The sequence below is a fragment of the Aethalodelphis obliquidens genome, unplaced genomic scaffold, assembly GCF_003676395.1.
Source record: "Aethalodelphis obliquidens isolate GAN/ISIS:26980383/991018 unplaced genomic scaffold, ASM367639v1 scaffold64, whole genome shotgun sequence".
NCBI classification, from domain to species: domain Eukaryota; kingdom Metazoa; phylum Chordata; class Mammalia; order Artiodactyla; family Delphinidae; genus Aethalodelphis; species Aethalodelphis obliquidens.
Genome location: NW_020838008.1, coordinates 2,926,433 through 2,945,515, shown reverse-complemented (window position 1 = coordinate 2,945,515; position 19,083 = coordinate 2,926,433).

Below are 19,083 nucleotides of genomic sequence, written 5' to 3'. Positions count from 1 at the left end.
GACATTAAGATATAACTGTCAAATGTGAGAGCCCCTACCTGGCAGAAATAAAACCTTGTGATTATCCCTGAAATGTTTTATTTACTTGTTAGCAAAGAATTATCCAAAGTTCTGCATTCAACATGTGATTCAATACTGATTTTAATAGGTCAGCACAACAGGGAGTAAAAGGACTTTGATGAAAAGCAGTCAGAGAAATTATGCTTTTTAAGCTTCCTGAAGAGTTACTTTCTTTGTAAAGCTATTAAAAAAATAATTAACTTTCAAACTAGTTCATTGAAAACAGCCAACACTACCATAATTCCTTTCAATTGAATTCTCTAATTTTTAGTGCCACAGTCCATTACATGGAAGTTACCACTGCAGCTTACATGAATGTTAAAATCCGAATCACATTATACAATGTATCAGGATATGTAAACAAAAGCAGAACAATTCTCACATGTCTGCCTTTTACTCACCAGCCATAGGAAATCCCAGAGCTGGTAGATAGTTCAAGAACTTTTATGTATTCTTACTTCCAGTTAGGACTGATGTAAATATTCAAGACATGAAATTAATTTACATATCTGAATTTATGAATGTGTACTTTATTCCACAGTTCTTAGTCCTTTGCATACATACGTTCACGTATATATCAATTCTATGAGGTTGGTATGACCATCATCGTTTTTAAAATGAGAGAAACAAAATAAACAAACAAAAATAAATTCTAGGGTACAAAGAGCTTAAGAAAATTCCCAGAGGGTACATGGTAATTCATTGTGAAGCTCTTCAAGGCTTCTACTATATTGCTTTTTTAGTTATTTAGCAAAATTTTTGGAACGTGCACAAAATATTTGAAAAATATTGAAGGGAATATACAAATGTGTAAACCTTGGTTCTTAAACTTTGGCCTTTATTAAATTGATGATTAGTGATGGATGCAATATGTTGAGAAATGGGCATCTGTCCAATGAATACCATCATGTCAGTACTATGCTCTTAAGGTGGGAGTGATCAAATCTGACTGTGGTCATGGAGGTCAACCAAACCTTCAGGGTAAATAAGTATTTGCCAGGCAGAAAAATGAGGGAAGATGAAGAGGCTCTGAAGAGATGTTTCAGGAACTATAAAGTGCGAGATTGTGAAAATACAAATAAGACTTTCAATATGATTATTGCAGTGTGGGTCCTAAGGACTATGTTAAGGAATTGGGGAGGAATTAGGGAATGTTGCTGGGGAGGTTGACTGAGGCTAGCTGGGAAAGTAATTTGAATTCTCTATTTTAAGCAATTCTTTAACCAATGAGGAGAATGACCAGATAATAGACATACCATTCTGACCCTGACAGCATTTTAATAATATATATTTAAAAAGAACAAGCCTAATGCTTAAGATATATATCAAAAAAAAGGTATATATCAACACTGATCAATCTTTACTACAATGTATTAAACCATTTCCATTAAACCGTTTCCATTTATTTTCATTATCCTACTTTATGTTCTGTAAATATATTTTTAAATTTTATGCATCACTTAGATTTTTTTTCAATTTCAAATTTTACTCTTTATAACTTTACCATTATAAATTTGTGTGTGTGTGTGTGAGATGTCTAATGGTTGAGAGTAAAAATATTGCAGAACTCATTTTTTATAATCAGAAGTTTTGGTTATTGTTCATTTTACTTTATATTAAAGACAGATACCAATAATATGCATTATGATTGAGGTGGTAATTAACCAATGAAAAAAATATGCCAAATTGCTTTCAGATGTCCTACGAGTGTTTCTACTGACCAGATTGCACATGTTCTACCACTCACTCTGTTCTGCACCCATCTTTTTATCGCTTTGCATAAGGTGTTGTAACTCTCCCCACCAGTAACAGAGCAAAGACAAAACAAAGGGTCAAACAGTGAAGTCAAAATACCCTTGAGTATAAAAATGCAAAGTTCAAAATATTTTGCTATGAAGTGATGCTATCATAGTTTTTTAAAAAGGGAAATATGATTTAAAATTTTAAGAAAGGTAGTTGGTGGCATCATGGACAAAAGCATGTAGCACAGAGAGACTAAAAACAGGAACTAATTAAGACTGTGATGAGGGCTAAAGCCAATGATATTTAATTGTCATTAAGGAGTAAGGTCAGACGTGATGGGGGAGGGATGTGAAAGAAAAAAAAAAAAAAACCTACAGAAAACAAAGCCCAGCAATATATTATTAGAGGATGGTGATATGCAAAAGAAATCGTTTTTCAAGTGGCTCAAAATTATAAAAATGAAATTCCAACTAAACATTACTTGAGAATGGAAAATAAAATGAGGTTTATCTAGATGGCAATTAAAAGTGTATGTTTTACTTGTTCCCAAGATTCCTAAACATGTCCATGGACTTGTATTTTCATGATTGCTATGGCTTCTGACTTTATGATTCTGATTCCTTGTAATTTCCCATCCCAATTAAGCCTCATGTATCCACGATTCTTCTCTTCGTTTACGGCTCAGTCAGTTGATTGTCCATTTCATATACACAAACACATACATACATACGTAGCCTGAGAGGGAGAGGGATTTTACATCAGTGATTTAAGGAACTGTATATTAAGTATCTTTTCTTACAACCCCTTCAGTTACATCATTGACTCTAGAAATTCCTAATTTCATCTTTCCACAGGTTTCAGCTTCTCCTAAACTCCTACTTATTTGTAATGAAAATTATATTAGCTATCCCTTTGATTCTCCTTCTAATCCATGACTAAAGTAGTGCCCTAACTTATGATGCCAAACAGTATTTTTTTTCTAAACTTGACGGTTCTCTCCCTAAGAAGGATTTTTTTTTTTTTTTTTACTTTGGCTGTTTAGATATATTTCCAAAATCTCCTTTACAGTGGTAAGGTTTGTGCTATGCACACTTTTGCATGGTATATTTCCACTTTAGAAACTGACTGGGAGTTTAACTTCTCTGTTTGTAAAGCCTGCAATGTCTCTCCATATCCAGATATTAACTTCCTCATTTCATTTCATTTCAACATGTTTTACCAGTCACCTGAAGGAGTTTGTTAGTGATGGTTTAATAAAGGTCAGCAAGAACTGTGGAAATGCCTGCAGATAATGAATGCCATTCTAATGGGATGTGTGAACCTGCTCTTTCCACGCAATGTAGTCATTTATTATTTAAAATCTTATTTTTAAATAAGTTTATATTTATTATTCATTTGAGTGAGGGTCCTGGACAATAGTGGTTATGCTGTTGCTCTTTCAGACCCTAAAAGTGGAATCCTTACAAATCTTCCTCACTAACATGATAAAGTTGGAATTTTCAGTGCACATGTCCTAGGAAACTAACTTGAATAGAGAAAGTGATTTAAATCTGGCAATGCTAATGCTTAGTTCAGGACTTTGTTTATTAGAGCTGCAATCCCAGAAAGGGACTTTATTTGTTTATTTGAGCTGCAATCCCAAAAAGACCCTAGGTGACCATTATTGTGAACACATTCAAGATAAATGACATTTTCATCCATAAGGGCCAGTAAAACAAGAACTAATCACTGCCCTCTTCACAAAGAAATTAGTTAATTCATTAAGTCAAGAAACATTGCAAAGCTTTGGGAGTTAGAACATTGAGATCTATTAAACATTATGTTTCTGAATAAATCACTTATCAGATCTATGTATCAAAACTCTGGGGTTGGTATTATTTGACCTTCTCATTTCTCACAGGTGAGTAGTGTGAATAAATGAGATAGGATAAAAGATTGGTTTTGAATTTCTTGAAATAAATGTCCTATATCTATTCTAGGAACTATTTCAAGAGATGGATTTCAGAACCTAGGATCTTAAATTGCCTGCTGTGTGACATGCTGCAGCGTAATGCCTTGGCTTCTTCCCTTTGCCCTGGGGCAGCATCGCCCAATATTTTTTCAGGCTGTGACACAGTTAAGAACTTCTAGGGGCACACTGTAAAAGCAAACAGAACTTCTCAGTTGGAGTTGCCTCAACATTAAGGGAAATTGTATTTATAGATCCTGTACCATGCAAGATGCATTGTGTAAAACTTGTTACATATATACTATCATTTAGCACTTCTCAAATTCTATGCAATGGATATCATTTTAGAGCAAGCCAGGGGACAGTCTATTTTAATTGTCAGGCTGATTTTCAGCTTACCAGTTGCAGTACATTCAGAAAAATCTCCTAACTTTTATGATTGGCTGTGAGACTGAGAATGTTTTATCTGTCACACTGATATCTAAGTGCTTCCTTCCTTCATCCCTCAATTATTAATATGCATTCTCTGTCAGATAGGCCAGTCTTCCCAGATTGACATTGGTTCTTTAACCAAGAATTAGTTAAGGTAAAAAACTTGATTAAATTTCCAAGCAGGATCTTAAGATCCATTTCTCGGAAATGTATTAAACATTAGTTTCTGTATTTCAAATCTCTGGTTATTGTGAAGCTATTCTGTACTTCAAATTAAATCATATATATAAATTTGCAGGATAAAGATTAAAATATTATACAGGTATAACATCCTGAGCAGGCATTATCACAAATAACAGAGGAAAAAAAATGAGTTAGGGAGACAACAAAGCAAAACAAAATGTGGGTGAAAAAACAAAACTGCACATACACATGAAGGTAAAAGTTTATTGCTTAACAATTCTGACTTCGATTTTACAATCAAGGTCATCAGTCAGCCTAGCCCTGCTATGCACAAGATTATGGGCATAGACCTGAACAAGCTTATGTGCTGCCATTCTTTCTGCCATATAGACAAATCCAATGTGGCTAGCCAATGAATTAGTTAAGGCTTATGGAAGCTGGAAATGTTACAGTTTTATCTAGCTTAGTTTAACATAATTCGGATGTACCATTTCTCCTCTAAAATCTGAAAATAAAATGGGGTATCAAGAAAGCTTCAAGTTGTATATGACAATACCTCCTATTTTTTATGAAGCTGATTAGGTTCTGGTCAGATAGGTATTCTACTGCTCTTTGATAAAACTAGATATATCATACAAAAAGCCTTAACAGACATATTCTCCTCCTTATTGATCAGCCACTGATTTATAATAATGTTTATTGAGCAGCCACAGCATGGCATGGTGTTTATTAAGTGATTATTGTGCTCAGTGTGCTATTCTAGCAAGGTAGAAATCATTTGGGGTAGAATAGTAATTTCCCAATTTAGGACTTAATTGGGCCAGGGTTGTGCTTAATGCTTAAAGTCATTATTAAGTATATTAAGTATATTAAGTATATTAAGTATATTAAGTATAAACTTTATAACAGCTCATTGAGGTAAGTATTACTATTCCTTTACAGATAAGGACACCAGAGTACTGATTTTATGTATGTTTCCTGATACATTTTGTGGGTCAGTAGCAGAACTGTTATTTGAAAGGGTGCCTAATTCTGAACCACTATATACATGAAAGCATTCAGGGAGCCAAACCACACTCACAAACAAGCTACTATTTTCAAAAACATTTCTAAAATCATCTTTAACCTTGTTGAATTCTCTAACTTATTATATTCATTGTATTCTATTTTATAAAATGTGGTTTGAACAAAATGATTTTTACATAAGCACAAAGATTTTCACTAATACTAATTGCCCATATATTCCTTTACACTAACCTATTTTGTTGTATGACATTCCTAAAATGTGACAAAATATTTATGCCAGAAAGAGAGAAAAAGAAAAGTCATTACATGCATTCTAAAATATGGATTACATTTAAAAGCCTAATTAGACTTTCATCAAATTGAGGTAAATATAAAGCCATTTCTCTATTAGATATTAATTTTAACTAATGCAAAATCTAAATATTTCCATAGACCTAAACCTAATTAGAGTTAAGTACTGACATTACAAAACTAAAGTTGATAATTGAGTCACAGTATTTAATGTAAAAAATAATTAATTTTTTCAAATTCATTGGTTTTCTTGTTATAACAAAATTATTTGGTGTATGAAAAGATGTTAACACCACTAACCATCAGGGAAATGCAAATCAAAACCACAGTGAGATATCACTTCACACTTGTAGAGATAGCTATTATAAAAAAGAATCACAAAAAATAATGAGTTGGCAAAGATATGAAGAAACTGGAACCCTCATATACTGCTGGAGGAAATTAAAATGGTAGGGTTGCTATGGAAAATAGTATGGAGGTTCCTGAAAAGCTTAAAGATAGAACTACCATATGATCCAACAATCCCACTTCTAGGTATTTATCCAAAATAGTTGAAATTAAGATCACAAGAGATATTCAGGAACTCAAGGAGTGTTCAGTGAACACCTCCATGTTCACTGAAGTACAAGAGCCAAGATGAAGAAACAATCTAAATGTCCACTGACAAGTACATGAATAAAGGAAATGTCATATATACATACAATGAAATATTATACAGTCTTAAGAAGTAAATTCTGCAATATGCGACAACATGATGAAACTTGAGGGCAATATATTAGGTGAAATAAGTCAGTCACGGAAAGACAAATACTGTAGGATTCCACTTATATGAGGCATATCAAATAGTCAGGCTCATAGAAGGAGAAAGTAGAATGGAGGGGTACATGGGGGTTGCTGTTCAATGGGTAGTTTAGTTATACAAAATGAATAAGTTCTAGAGATCTACTATACAACATAGTGCCTATAATTTACAAGATGGTATTGTGTACTGCGGAAGATCTCATGTTAAGTGTTCTTAACACACACACACACACACACACACACACACACACGGAAGAAACTCTGGGAGGTCTTGGATATGCCTGTTATCTTGATTGTGGTGATGGTACCACAGGTGTTTGCATATGTCCAAACTCATCGTTACACACGTTAAAAATGTGCATCATTTGTATATAAAATCTCAATAAAGCTGTTTTAAATAAATCATAAATAAATACATAAGGAAAATCCCTACCTCTCTGAAAAATAAGAGCGCAGAGAATAATTTGAGACACGTCTGAAATAATGATGTAGGCTTTACAGTGGGGTAAGACTACGCATTACTTTCTAGGTGATGTTAAAGATTTTGACTGTTTCGAAGGGCTTTTGGAAGCAATTGGAGAGTTATGAGAGGGAGAAGAAATGGAGTGACATAAAATTTGCTTTTTGAAAAGACAAATAAATGATCACTGTGACTGCATTAAGAAGAACTGATTGAACAGGGGCAAAAATTGATGTGGAGAAACTTGTTCAGGGGTTATATAAACAATATAGGTGAGGGATGATTGGCCCTGGAATGGGGAAGAATAAATAAAATGTAGAAAGAAATGGAATCAAGATATATTGGTAGAATGACTAAGAGAACTGGGAGATGTATTAGATGTGGGAAATGAGGGGAAAGGAGACATTCAACAACAGATACTTAGATTCTGACCTGCACAACTAGGTGGATGGTGTTGCCATTCATTTAGAAGAGTTACAGAAGGAAATACAGGTTTAGAGTGAATGATCATGATTCTTTTTGCATATGTGAGTATAAAGTGACACTGAAGCTTCCAAAAAGGGATTTTTGTATGGATATAAGGGTCTAGACCTCAGAGGGTATCCAGGCTTAAAGACATAAAACAGTGAGTCATCGAATTTTAAGTATTAAAGAGTGAAAGATAGAATTTTGGAGAGATTATATACTGAGAAGAGAATCCAGGCTCAAATCCTAAAGAACTCCAACTTGTAAGAGTTGCATAGATGAGAATGAGTCCATAAGAGAGAACACTGTGAGGATGCCAAGAGTGTGTAGTGTTACTGAAGTTTAGTCAATACATTATTCTGAGAAGGAGGAGAAAATCAATGGATGCTACCTGAGTCAAGAAAAAAGAAAAAAAAAAAAAAATTTGCATTGATGATAGTATTGAGATCATAAGTTTTGAGATCACTTCACCCTTACAACAACCCTGTAAAATAAATACTACTATTGTGAATATTAAGGAACAGAAATCAAAGCACACGTTAATGATCTAGGAAGCTTCAGGGATGGAATTTGAACCCAGATTTTGTGGCTACAGAGTCCATGTCCTTAACAAATATATTATGATGTTTCTTGAAATGGAAAACAACATAATAAGATTATGAGTAATATGGATAGGATGGGATAAAAAGACCTGAATGATGTATTTGGAGGAGGTAGAGAGATGTTAGACTCAAAGTCTCAATAAAGGTATAAAAGACTGAAGTGGGAGTAATTGGACAGGCAAACTGAAAAACTAAAAGATTATAATAGCAGGATGTAATACTTGACAAAGATTTTTACAGATGAATGAAAAATGTGAATTACAGTTACAGACATGTGGTCAAGTAAGTGGGTAGCTAAGATGGAAGGTTGAAAAGTGTTTGGAGATAAGGAAGTTTAGAATGGCTAATTCATTCAGATATTAAAACTGATATTAAAATCATCCAGAATGATGCCAGGTTTAGTAAAGAGAAATATGGTGATCCAGTTGTCAAAATCTTTGCTGAATCAAGATGAATGGCAGGGTGATTAACAGATAGCAGGATAAAGAAGGCCAGAAGATATTCAATGACCAGACACTAAACATTTTATAAAAGGCAATAATAAGCAAGGAGGTGCAGTATGGTAAGATGATAGGTACCAGCTCCATATTCTGACCTGAGGTATGAGAATTATGAATACACAGCTATTTCTTTTACAGAGGTCATGATGAGAAGCAATTCCTCAGGTAAAAACTGGATTCTACTAAGGCAAGGAGATAAAAGAAACACCCAAAGATGAAGTTGAAATTGAGAAGCTTTGAGACTATCATAAAAAACTATGATTCTCCACGTTGTACACTAAAAGTAAATTATTCTGTGTGTGGAAAGATCCCTGTGGGTAGGCTTCTGAACCTCTCAGGTTATGTTCTTTCAAGCTGAAGACAGATAGGTAGGAGGTTCTGTTACTGCGATGAACCCTCAAGGGATCAGCTGACTGCAAAGTCTGAAGTACCATCTGTAAGGATCAAGGACCCACTGGTGTGAAGATCTAAAAGATCACTTTAATAAGTTGGACTTACATTATTGGCATTAAGAATTCCCAACTGCCAAGAGGTAGACCTTAGTTCTTACCCACTTAGGTAATTTTCTAGGAGTCTTCAAGGTGGGGTGGTTTGTCTTGCCAGTTACTCATACGGGCCACTTCTGTCCTGTGGTCATTTGTGTTTGGAGAGTGTCTCTCCCTGTTAATTGCCTCCCTGTCTCCAGAGCTTTGAAATTGTCATCAATGCTCAACTCAACCACCAATGAGGTGAGCTTTGTCATTGTGTTCCTGCTGTTGCTGCTTGGTGCTGTATTCTTCTTGAACCACCTGCTGCTTTGTAACTCATTCTGTTTTTCTCCTGCAGGCAAGCACCTCTCCTTTCTAGATAACTTTTTAAAGTGTTGAGCAGGGTGTTGCAGCCAAGGTAATCAGGTTCTTAGTAATAGCCTTAAAAAAAAAAAAAATCATAGTGTTCTCCTCCTCACAATAAACAACTATTATATTTAAAAAGAGGTGAGAGTTGGTGTGAAGCTGTATTAGGATGTATTCAAATGCAGTGTTACACTGTACCAGTGACCAGGGCTCACTCACAACTCCCAGACCTGCTGCTAAGACTATGGATCCTACCACCACCATTGTCCACCATGATGCTTTCCTTCTTCTTCATCCCTCTCTAGACACAACTCTCCAGGATCCAGCACTCTGCCCCTGAGAAAAAGCATACATCTCAACGTATCAGGTGTGTTAAGTTATATCTGAAGTGGATTCAAGTTCTTTACCATTGGATTCCTGGATCCTATATAAACTGAGAAATTCCGGCAGGCAACTGTTTAAACAGCCTTAAACATTCTCTGAGAGTTAAAGAGATTTTTTTTTTCCTGCATTAGACAGACTTATTTAGATCATCTTATAAAATAAGTAGCCTGCTGTTTCTAACCTAGAATAACTTTTTTAAAAATTTTAGCATTTTTACTACTGTTATTAAACAGGATATCATTAAAACATTAGTATATAGATGTTGAATGCTCTGATCAATTTGATTAAATTTTACGTAAGGTTTTTTTTTGTTTGGGGGATTTTTTTGCATGCTGAACTTCCAATGGCCCTGAGAGTTTAAGTTAGCTTTAAGTGCCTTCACAAGTCTTTTTGTACTTCCCTTATTTTATAAGAAATGCCTAACCCCACCATTTTTCTTTTCCAAAATGGTTAAAATCACTATTTTCCTTTCATTCCTGTGCTACACCTTTTATTTACCATCAGCACAAACATGGGGATGAGCTAGAATAAATAGAGAGCTAACACTCAGCACAGCAGATGGAGATGAAAACGCATCCACACATGTAGTACTTGTTATCAGCTTCATCTGAGCAGAACAGAATGGGACATTAACTCCAACCTCCTCCCCTCACTGATCCGGCGCTAAAGCTTTCAAATGCGGTGTTGATTTTGAATTTCATTAGTCTTTTATGCTCAAGCTGTGAGAAGATTCATTCTTATGCAAGGTCCGGAACTGGTTGCTAATAAAATCATACCCTGACAAATAAATGGTCTGTAAGATAACCTGTTTCAGGGCAGTGAAATCTCAACCACTCAAACATGATCCACAGAAAATCAATACACAGCTTACTACTTGTTCCCCCAGCAATTCCTGCCAAATATTCCTCTATCCCTTGTCTTGTCCCAAATTTCTCCATTAATGAAATGAAAACCTTAGATCATCTGCCATAGAATTCCAATTTTCTTTTGTTATAATATCATAGCTGGACAAGTAGATGAGCCCCAAAGGAGACTGGTAAAAGAAAAGACGAAGTAAAAATTATTCAAAGTCCTCGAGATCTTGGAATCTTTTGAAGTGAAACAAAACAAACCATACACACACACACACACACACACATTTTTTGTTTAGTTTAGTTGAAAGCAGTGTGTGTGACTTTGCATGTATCACTTAACATCTCCAAGTCTTTGTGTTCCTAGCTATACCATGAAGATAATAATGATAATAATAGATGTCAGGATCATTATGAGGTGCTCACTAGTTACTAGCTATTATTACTTAGCAATCATTGAATAAGAAGTGAAACAGTGATGCAGAGTTTGAGGAAGATAAAGAAAATTATTTAGAAAATAAATTTCTTTCATTTGTTTCCAGTTATCAAGTTCCCCAATTGTAATTGAATCACATATGAATCATAGGTCATGGGAGTCATTTTACTAGGAAGTTTTTCAAGGATAGAAGCATTGTATATTAGAGAGAAACCAGACTTAGTCATTCCAGAAATGTCTTCAAATCTAGGATTGCTCATTTATTTGTATGGTTTTGTATAAAGTATTTAACATATTTGAACCTTATAAAATGATTATATTAATGATACATTCCTGAAAGAGATATGAGAAAAAATGAGCTAAGGGATTAACTAGCCATATATATTTAAAAGAACATTATATCTTTAACTTTCATCCCCTTTCTTTACCTTAAGAAAGCTGTAGTAGAAAATGTTACATCACAGACTTCATTTCTATTAGTACCAGAAAGACGAATGTAAGTATTGGAAGTAGGGTAAACACTGGTTGGCTTACAATGTTATGCATTCTCTTTCTCTCTCCCTTTCTCTCTCTCTCTTTTCCTCCCTCTCCCTCTCCGCTCCCCCGCCCCCACACACACATTCTTTTTAAAAAAAAATAAAGGTTAATAAACAAAAGGAAAATTGAAAAGTTAGCTCACAGGCAAATACACCAACCAGATGATCTTTCAAGGAACTTGAAATTCCTTGAATTTCCTTGGTTTTGACTTGCATTGTCCTGATCTACAATGGAATATTATTTGGCCATAAAAATGAAGGACATCCTGCCATTTGCAGCAACAGCAGTGAATGTTGAGGGCCTTATGTGAAATGAAATAAGTCAAAGAAGACAAATATTTTATGATCTCATATGTGGAATCTAAAAATAGCAAACTCATAGAAAAAGAAAGTAGAATGATGGTTGCTGGGGGACTGGGGGGTGGGAAATGGGGAGATGTTGGTTAAAAGGTACAAACTTTCAGTTATAAGACGAATGATTTCTGGGAATCTAATGTAGAGCCAATTATCAAGTTCCCCAACTGTAATTGAATCACATATGAATCATAGGTCATGGGAGCCATTTAACCAGGAAGTTTTTCAAGGATAAAAACATTGTATATTAAAAAGAAATGGACTTAGTCATTCCAGGAAGGACTTCAAATCTAGGACCTCTTATGTATTGAGTGGTTTTGTACAAAGTATTTATTTGTACAATAAGTTGTACAGTGGTATTTGTAACTAAAGTACAGCATGACGACTACAGCTAACAATACTGCTTTGAAAAACAAAAAGAAGAAGAAGCTATCTGGCCCGTAATTCTACCAATGAGGACATTTAATCTGATGTCCAATGAATATTAAATGTAGACTGGAAGTCTTCTAAAAGAATTCAGTAGCCCGCATCAGAGAAAACTGTTTTGCCTTATTCAAGCAGAAAAGGAAAATGCCTATTTTGGACCTTTATTAACCTGAAAATTTGGGTTCATTTAACGTTTGACAGCATTTCCAGACATTACTTTCCTGAACTCTACTTTTACTATAGGTTTTTGGAAAGGAGACAGTAAACAATACAGACAATGTTCTTTTACATGAGATCTTTTGGTCACTTCTATCTCTGACAATATTCAGATACTGTTTTTAAGAAAAGCAAAGTCCGTAATGCTCTACATAGGGCATATTATTTCTGAAATGTTATTGGATTATGACTTGGAATACTTAAAGTCATTTGTTGTTTTTGGTAACAATACTTCATAATTTAAGATTAACCTTTTACAAAAAATATATCAAATTAACTGGGGTGAAAATGCAAGGATTATTATATAATGGGCAATACCTGAATATGACAACCAAAAAGGGGCTGAAAGATATGACACATACTTCAAAATGAAGCTCTTGTGGCTTTGAGACTTGCTGTCTTGTCTGGGCCTGATGTTAGGCTCAATGCTATGCATAACTGAACCTTCACTTACTTTTTAGTTACTTATTATTTATTAGATAATTATTGTGTATTATTTATCACACAATAGTTCAATCAAAATCCTTAGTCAATCAGTTCATTAGACTGTGAGTTCCTTAAGAAACACACTCTGCATTATACGGCATTGAGTTCATCCTTTGTATTTAGTGAATGGGTGAATCAACCAACATATAGGAAGTGACTACTATATGAATCCTGGAGATTGAGAAATTCATTTCTAAGCATGTCAGTAAATTATGAACTGGATGTGGAGACTAGGCACATGTATATGATGAGAAGAAACAAGGAAGTGATCAAAATTTGAAACTAAAAATGTAACACTCTGGTTGCAAAAGACTGTATATTATAATTAATCATGATTAGTGGATGTTTTTGCATGTGAAACCCTGAATTAGACACTAGATTTTGCTTTGAGGTTTCTCACACACACACACACACACACACACACACACAAATGATAGTTGAAACTGAGTCATGTTCTATTATGTTGATTAACAATCAACCTTCAGACCAAGGGTAAACTGGATCCTGATTCAGGCATTTACTCATTTTCTCATTTGACAGTACTGTGACAGATATGTAAGTTCCCTGGGATCAAATGTTAGAAAAGAAAAAAAAAAAAAATTAGAGCAATAATTTGTAACTGATTCACCAACACCCCTCATTTCATATTTCTCTTCATTGGGTTCCATATCATGAAAGATTATGCCACTAATCAGCATTGATTTAACAATAAGGAATTTATTTTCCTATTTATTTAAAACACATGTGTTTGCCTGGCAGACCATATGCCATTAGCTACATGTGCCCTTTGCAATCACAGCAAGTGGAAGCAATTTCTGCTCACGTATTTTGGACTCTTGAGCCCGTCATAGCAGGTTTTCCAGTGCTAAGTGTACTCTGTCCTATAGGCTCTTTGTGAGAGCAGATATTGCTTGTGTACCACCCACAATCCTGCTCCATTAGTAGCCTAAGAATGCATGAGCTCACATTGGGAAGCACTGACTCACAGGCTATAGAGAGAAAAAGGACTAATTTGTAAAGAAGTATCCAGGGTACACGGATAGCCTTCAAAGGGGGTATTGTAACATTGGCACATCTAAATCCTAAAATTTCATAGGCATAGGATTGTGAAGAAATGGAATGCATGTATAACATATCTTCAAAAGATGACATCTTATGTAATGTACAAAATGACTAATTAACACAGTTATATGTTATACATGAAAGTTAAGAGAATAAATCCTGAGTTCTCACCACAAGGAAAAATATTGTTTTTCCTTTTATTTTGTATCTATATGAGGTGGATGTTCACTAAATTTATTGTGGTAATCATTTCATGATATATGTAAGTCAAATCATTATGCTGTACACTGTAAACTTACACAGTGCTGCATCTCAATAAAAATGGGAAAAAAGATGGCATCTTCTAAATTTGATTAAATTTTAGGAACCAGTGCCATATATATTTTTTTCTACGATATCAAACATGGAGTTCCTCATAAAGCCATCATTTCACTTATCTACTGAAAGTAAGGCAAAACCATTTATTTGGGTGAAAAACAATGTTATGGTGCCTGTGTTGAAACCACTGTAATGTAGACTTTAATATAAAACTAGGTGATGCAGTCTTTAAGAAATCATAACCAGCATAGATGAATGATAATCTATGTCCACTCCATTTTTCATATTAAAATGCCTATATTGAAACCAGAATGCTATTTTAGTTTTTTAAGGCACATTCCCAAACTAAGTATATGAGAGTAAAATACAGCATTATATCTCAACACTATTTTAATATCTAGTTCTGAGCACATTTGTATAAATATGGGACTTAGGAATGAAGAAACATGTTTTAGATGTGTGTTACTATTACTTTTATTCAATCTATTCAAAGTAAATGGTAGAATACATTGCATGTAATAAAGAGGTTTATGCTCATTAAAAAAAAAAAGTATTCTATCTCAGTCCCACAGTCTCCTTTTGCCAATATCACTACAATATAAGTTCCAGCGGAATGGCATTGCTCTCTACTGGATTCTTCTAACATTCTTCTACAGTACAAACTGAACATTGAATCAAGGATGAAAACTGACTTTTCCTAGAGAAAGTACACTGCAGGAGATATTATTTGATTTTTCCAATATAGGTTTAATGAAAATGAAGGCTGTATGGGATAATAAAAAGGAATGGACCAGAAGCCTAGAATTCTATAAATGTAAGGTTCTTGGTTTTGTGGATAACGCAATGTCAGCCCACCTGTCTCAATGGTCTTGAGCAAAACACTTAAATACTCTGTGCCTCTGTTTATTCATCTTCATAATGAAGAGTTGGATGAATTGGCCTTTTAGTTCCCTTCCAGTTCTAACATTCAGTGCTAGACTACCTTTTATCACAATACAAACAATAATTTTCACTGTCTCTTCTCTTTATGCACTCAGAAAGTAGCAGAACATTTTCTTTCTAAATGTGTTGCCAGGTAAGTTAGAGAAAGAGATGTTCATCATCATGGAAAAAAATAAACTTTATACTGAAAGCACCTCTTTTGCCCCTTTCCTGTTTGCACATTTCTATTCCCCTCTAACCTTAAAAGAACCTAATTATAGAAATGAGATCACTAAGCAATTGAAACTAGCTCCTGACATGCTCTCCTGAATGTACACCATGCCTTGTATAACCTGTTGATTCTTTTCCTAGACAACAAAAAATGAAGAATTAAGTAGGTAAAAAGTGACTAGCCTTCTGTCCCCGACAGCCCCCTTAACAATTCTGCAGGCAGATCATGCAGGCAAGATAACATCTGAAGAGAGAGTCAGACAGTCTGCACTCAATGATGCAGAACCCAACCTCCTGCCTCCATGATTCACTGAGATTCTCCCCCCGTTTTTTTTCCTTTAAAAACTGTCATGGCTGAGCAGAATCTCTGGAGTTGGTCTCTAGACACAAGTCCACCTCTTCCCCAGATTTCCGGCTTTTCTGATTAAAGCACCTTTCTTCTCTACTGACACTTGCCTCTGGAATTATTGGCTTTTGAGCAGCAAACAGTCGAACCTGGGTTCGGTTACCATACTAGCTATTTCTGCCTAGAAAGAATCAGATAACACCTCATTAAGAAAAAAAAAAAAGTTCTGTTACTGAACTACCTTCCAGTTTAATTATAAATACCTGTTTTGCCAATAATGTGATTAGATCCTATATTTTTTGTCCAACAGCTTTTTGTAAATACCTTAAATCACACCATAACCAATGATTAATGGGCATTTATAGAATCTTTTGATGAAAGTAAAAACTACTGCTGATTCATCCAGTGGCTCACAAGACACAGGAGGCAAAAGGGGGCAAACGGAGAATGCACCTTCCTTCACCTCTGGGTCCTGACTCTAGCTATTAGATGAGAGTTGTATTTTCTTTCATTATGTGGTTGACATAAGGGATAAAAGAAATGCTCTTTGACAGCCCAGCCTCCCTCCCTGCACACTTCAGCTATGTAAATACAGAGATGCTGTGAAAGTGGGGTCAGAAACAAAGCCCAAATCTATCATTCCTTCTGCTTCTCAAGCACATGCTTATAGCTCCCTGGCTGGGAGCTATTTCAGCTTTCTTTTTGAGACTTCCATTCCTCTAAGATTATGTGCACATGACCCAAGCTAGGAAATGCTATGGAAATGACCATGGTAAGAGGTATTTCTAGAAATGATTCAGGGAGAAGTTGCAAAGATATTAAAAAGATATTAAAATCATCTTTCTCACTGTGGTTGTTGTGATGTTTGCACCATTTTCCCTCAAGCTGCAGAAGAAAATGTAAATGAAAAAGCATTCATTACACCCTGGCATGGCGAGGAACTGGAAGTCAGTATAGGAAAGTAAAGAACTCAGGACATGTTCCAGAGCAAGGGTATTTACTGGAGGCTTGACAGCACAAGATTTGACTTGCTTTTTGAGAGCAAACATAGCTAGTTAGAGGCATTCATTGTTTGTCCCTTTTTCTAATATAGGAACAAGTGATTTCATCAAAATGATGAATTTTGACATGTGGTAAAAACACAGTATTTCTTTTCAAGGATGTATGTCTCTTAAAACACCAATTTCATTTGGAAAAAATAAGTAAAACACAACCAACAATGAAAAAGTTTGTGGTGCTGTGTTTTAATAAAGCTATAACTGAAACATATAAGCCATATGTGTTTTAATGATAAAAGGATAGTAAGAACTCTGTTTGATAAAGTTCACAAAAACTGCAAAGCGTGGCCAATGCTGGTAGGCTTTAGGAATTTAATGGACATGGCTGTCTTTTCAATTAAGCTTTTACGAATGTAAATTATTTAACCTTCATCTTAAAACAACCATGTAAGAAATTAAGAGGTGTGAACATCATCATCAGTATCCTAGAAGGTCTTTATTTGTCTAGATATCACATCACAGATAAGTCTCTAGCTGATTTTAGTTTACCTTTCAAAGTTCTAATGACCTTTAAAATAGCTTACTATTAAAAAAGAAAGAGAGGAAAGGTGACACTGCAGACAAGTTGATGCCAGCAGTGGGGGAAAATACATTAGTAGAACTCAGAAAGGAAAAGAACCCTTCGTGGAAAAAATTCAAATCAGGGATGGGCTTCATATTCTCCAGGGCTTCAGTGAGAACTTGACAAGATAATTGGTTTGGCAAACTCACAGGAACAGCATCATATATTGAAATCAAGCACTTGACTACTTTAATTTCAAAATTGACCTTTTTGCCTTCAGGCAAAGGAATGACTTGTTTTCTTAAGAGAGTAGGAAGCCTAAGGCTCCTGGGCAAATTTTGGCCCCAAATCCCCTATTGTCTCTGCCAGCCGCATCCCATGCCTTTCTACATGTAACCTCCTGTCATTTTGACCACACAGAGAATCAGACCACAGTCTCATTCAAGTGCCCTATACTACTTCTTGAAATCCTCATTTCCCATAAATGGGCTAGTGCCAAACCCATGACATAAGCTCTCAACATATGTTAATTTTATTTAAATTTCCTTTCACAGAAAAATTAAAACTTTAAATGTATAAAATGCATCATCCAAAGACCCCACATCCACCAAAATCCACTGTGAATGTTTTATCATATTTAAGAAAAAAATTTTATTTTAATGTTTACATAGTTACTGATATGTACTTTTGCAGCCTTTTTCTCACTTAGGTTTTTATATATTTGCCATAGTCACGTCAGTCTTATTTCTAATTATTTCTATGTGATGTTACTAATAATATTTTATGACTTAAGAAGAGTTCTAATTATCATATTAAGAATATTATACTACCTTATGCAACCACTTCAGAACTGTTGACTAGGTTGTTTTCAGTTTTTCTCTAATGTAAGTAACATTGAATGATTTTTTTTGTATTGTGCCAATATTAACTTTCAAATACACGTTTTTCTTACCCTGTAAGAGTATACACGTTTTTCTTACCCTGTCAGGCATGTCCAAGATAAAAAAAAATATTTACAATTTAATATGTGAATATTATATCTCATTTAAAAATATTTCTACAAGTATTCATGAAATTCATTATTATGTTTCGTGGTTATTTGTCATTTATATTCCATTTTTATTAATTATGCTTATTTATTGCATTTCATATGAATTAAGGTGCCAATTATTTTCTGTTTTAAAAGCTCTCTATTTTAAAGCTATCAATCTTTTTTTAATTAAAGTATAGTTGATTTGCAATGTTGTGTTAATGTCTGCTGTACAGCAAAGATTTATATATATAATGTGTGTATATATATATATATACATATATATATATATATACACACACACACACATTCTTTTCCATTAAGGTTTATCATAGGTTATTGAATATAGTTCCCTGTGCTATACAGTAGGACCTTGTTGTTTATCCATGCTATGTATAAAAGTTTACATCTTCTAAGCCCAACCTCCACTCCATCCCTCCCCCAACCCCCTTCCCTTTGGCAACCACAAGTCTGTTCTCTATGTCCGTGATTCTGTTTCTGTTTCACAGACAGGTTCATTTGTATCATATTTTAGATTCCACATATAAGTGATATCGTATTTGTCTTTCTCTTTCTGACTTA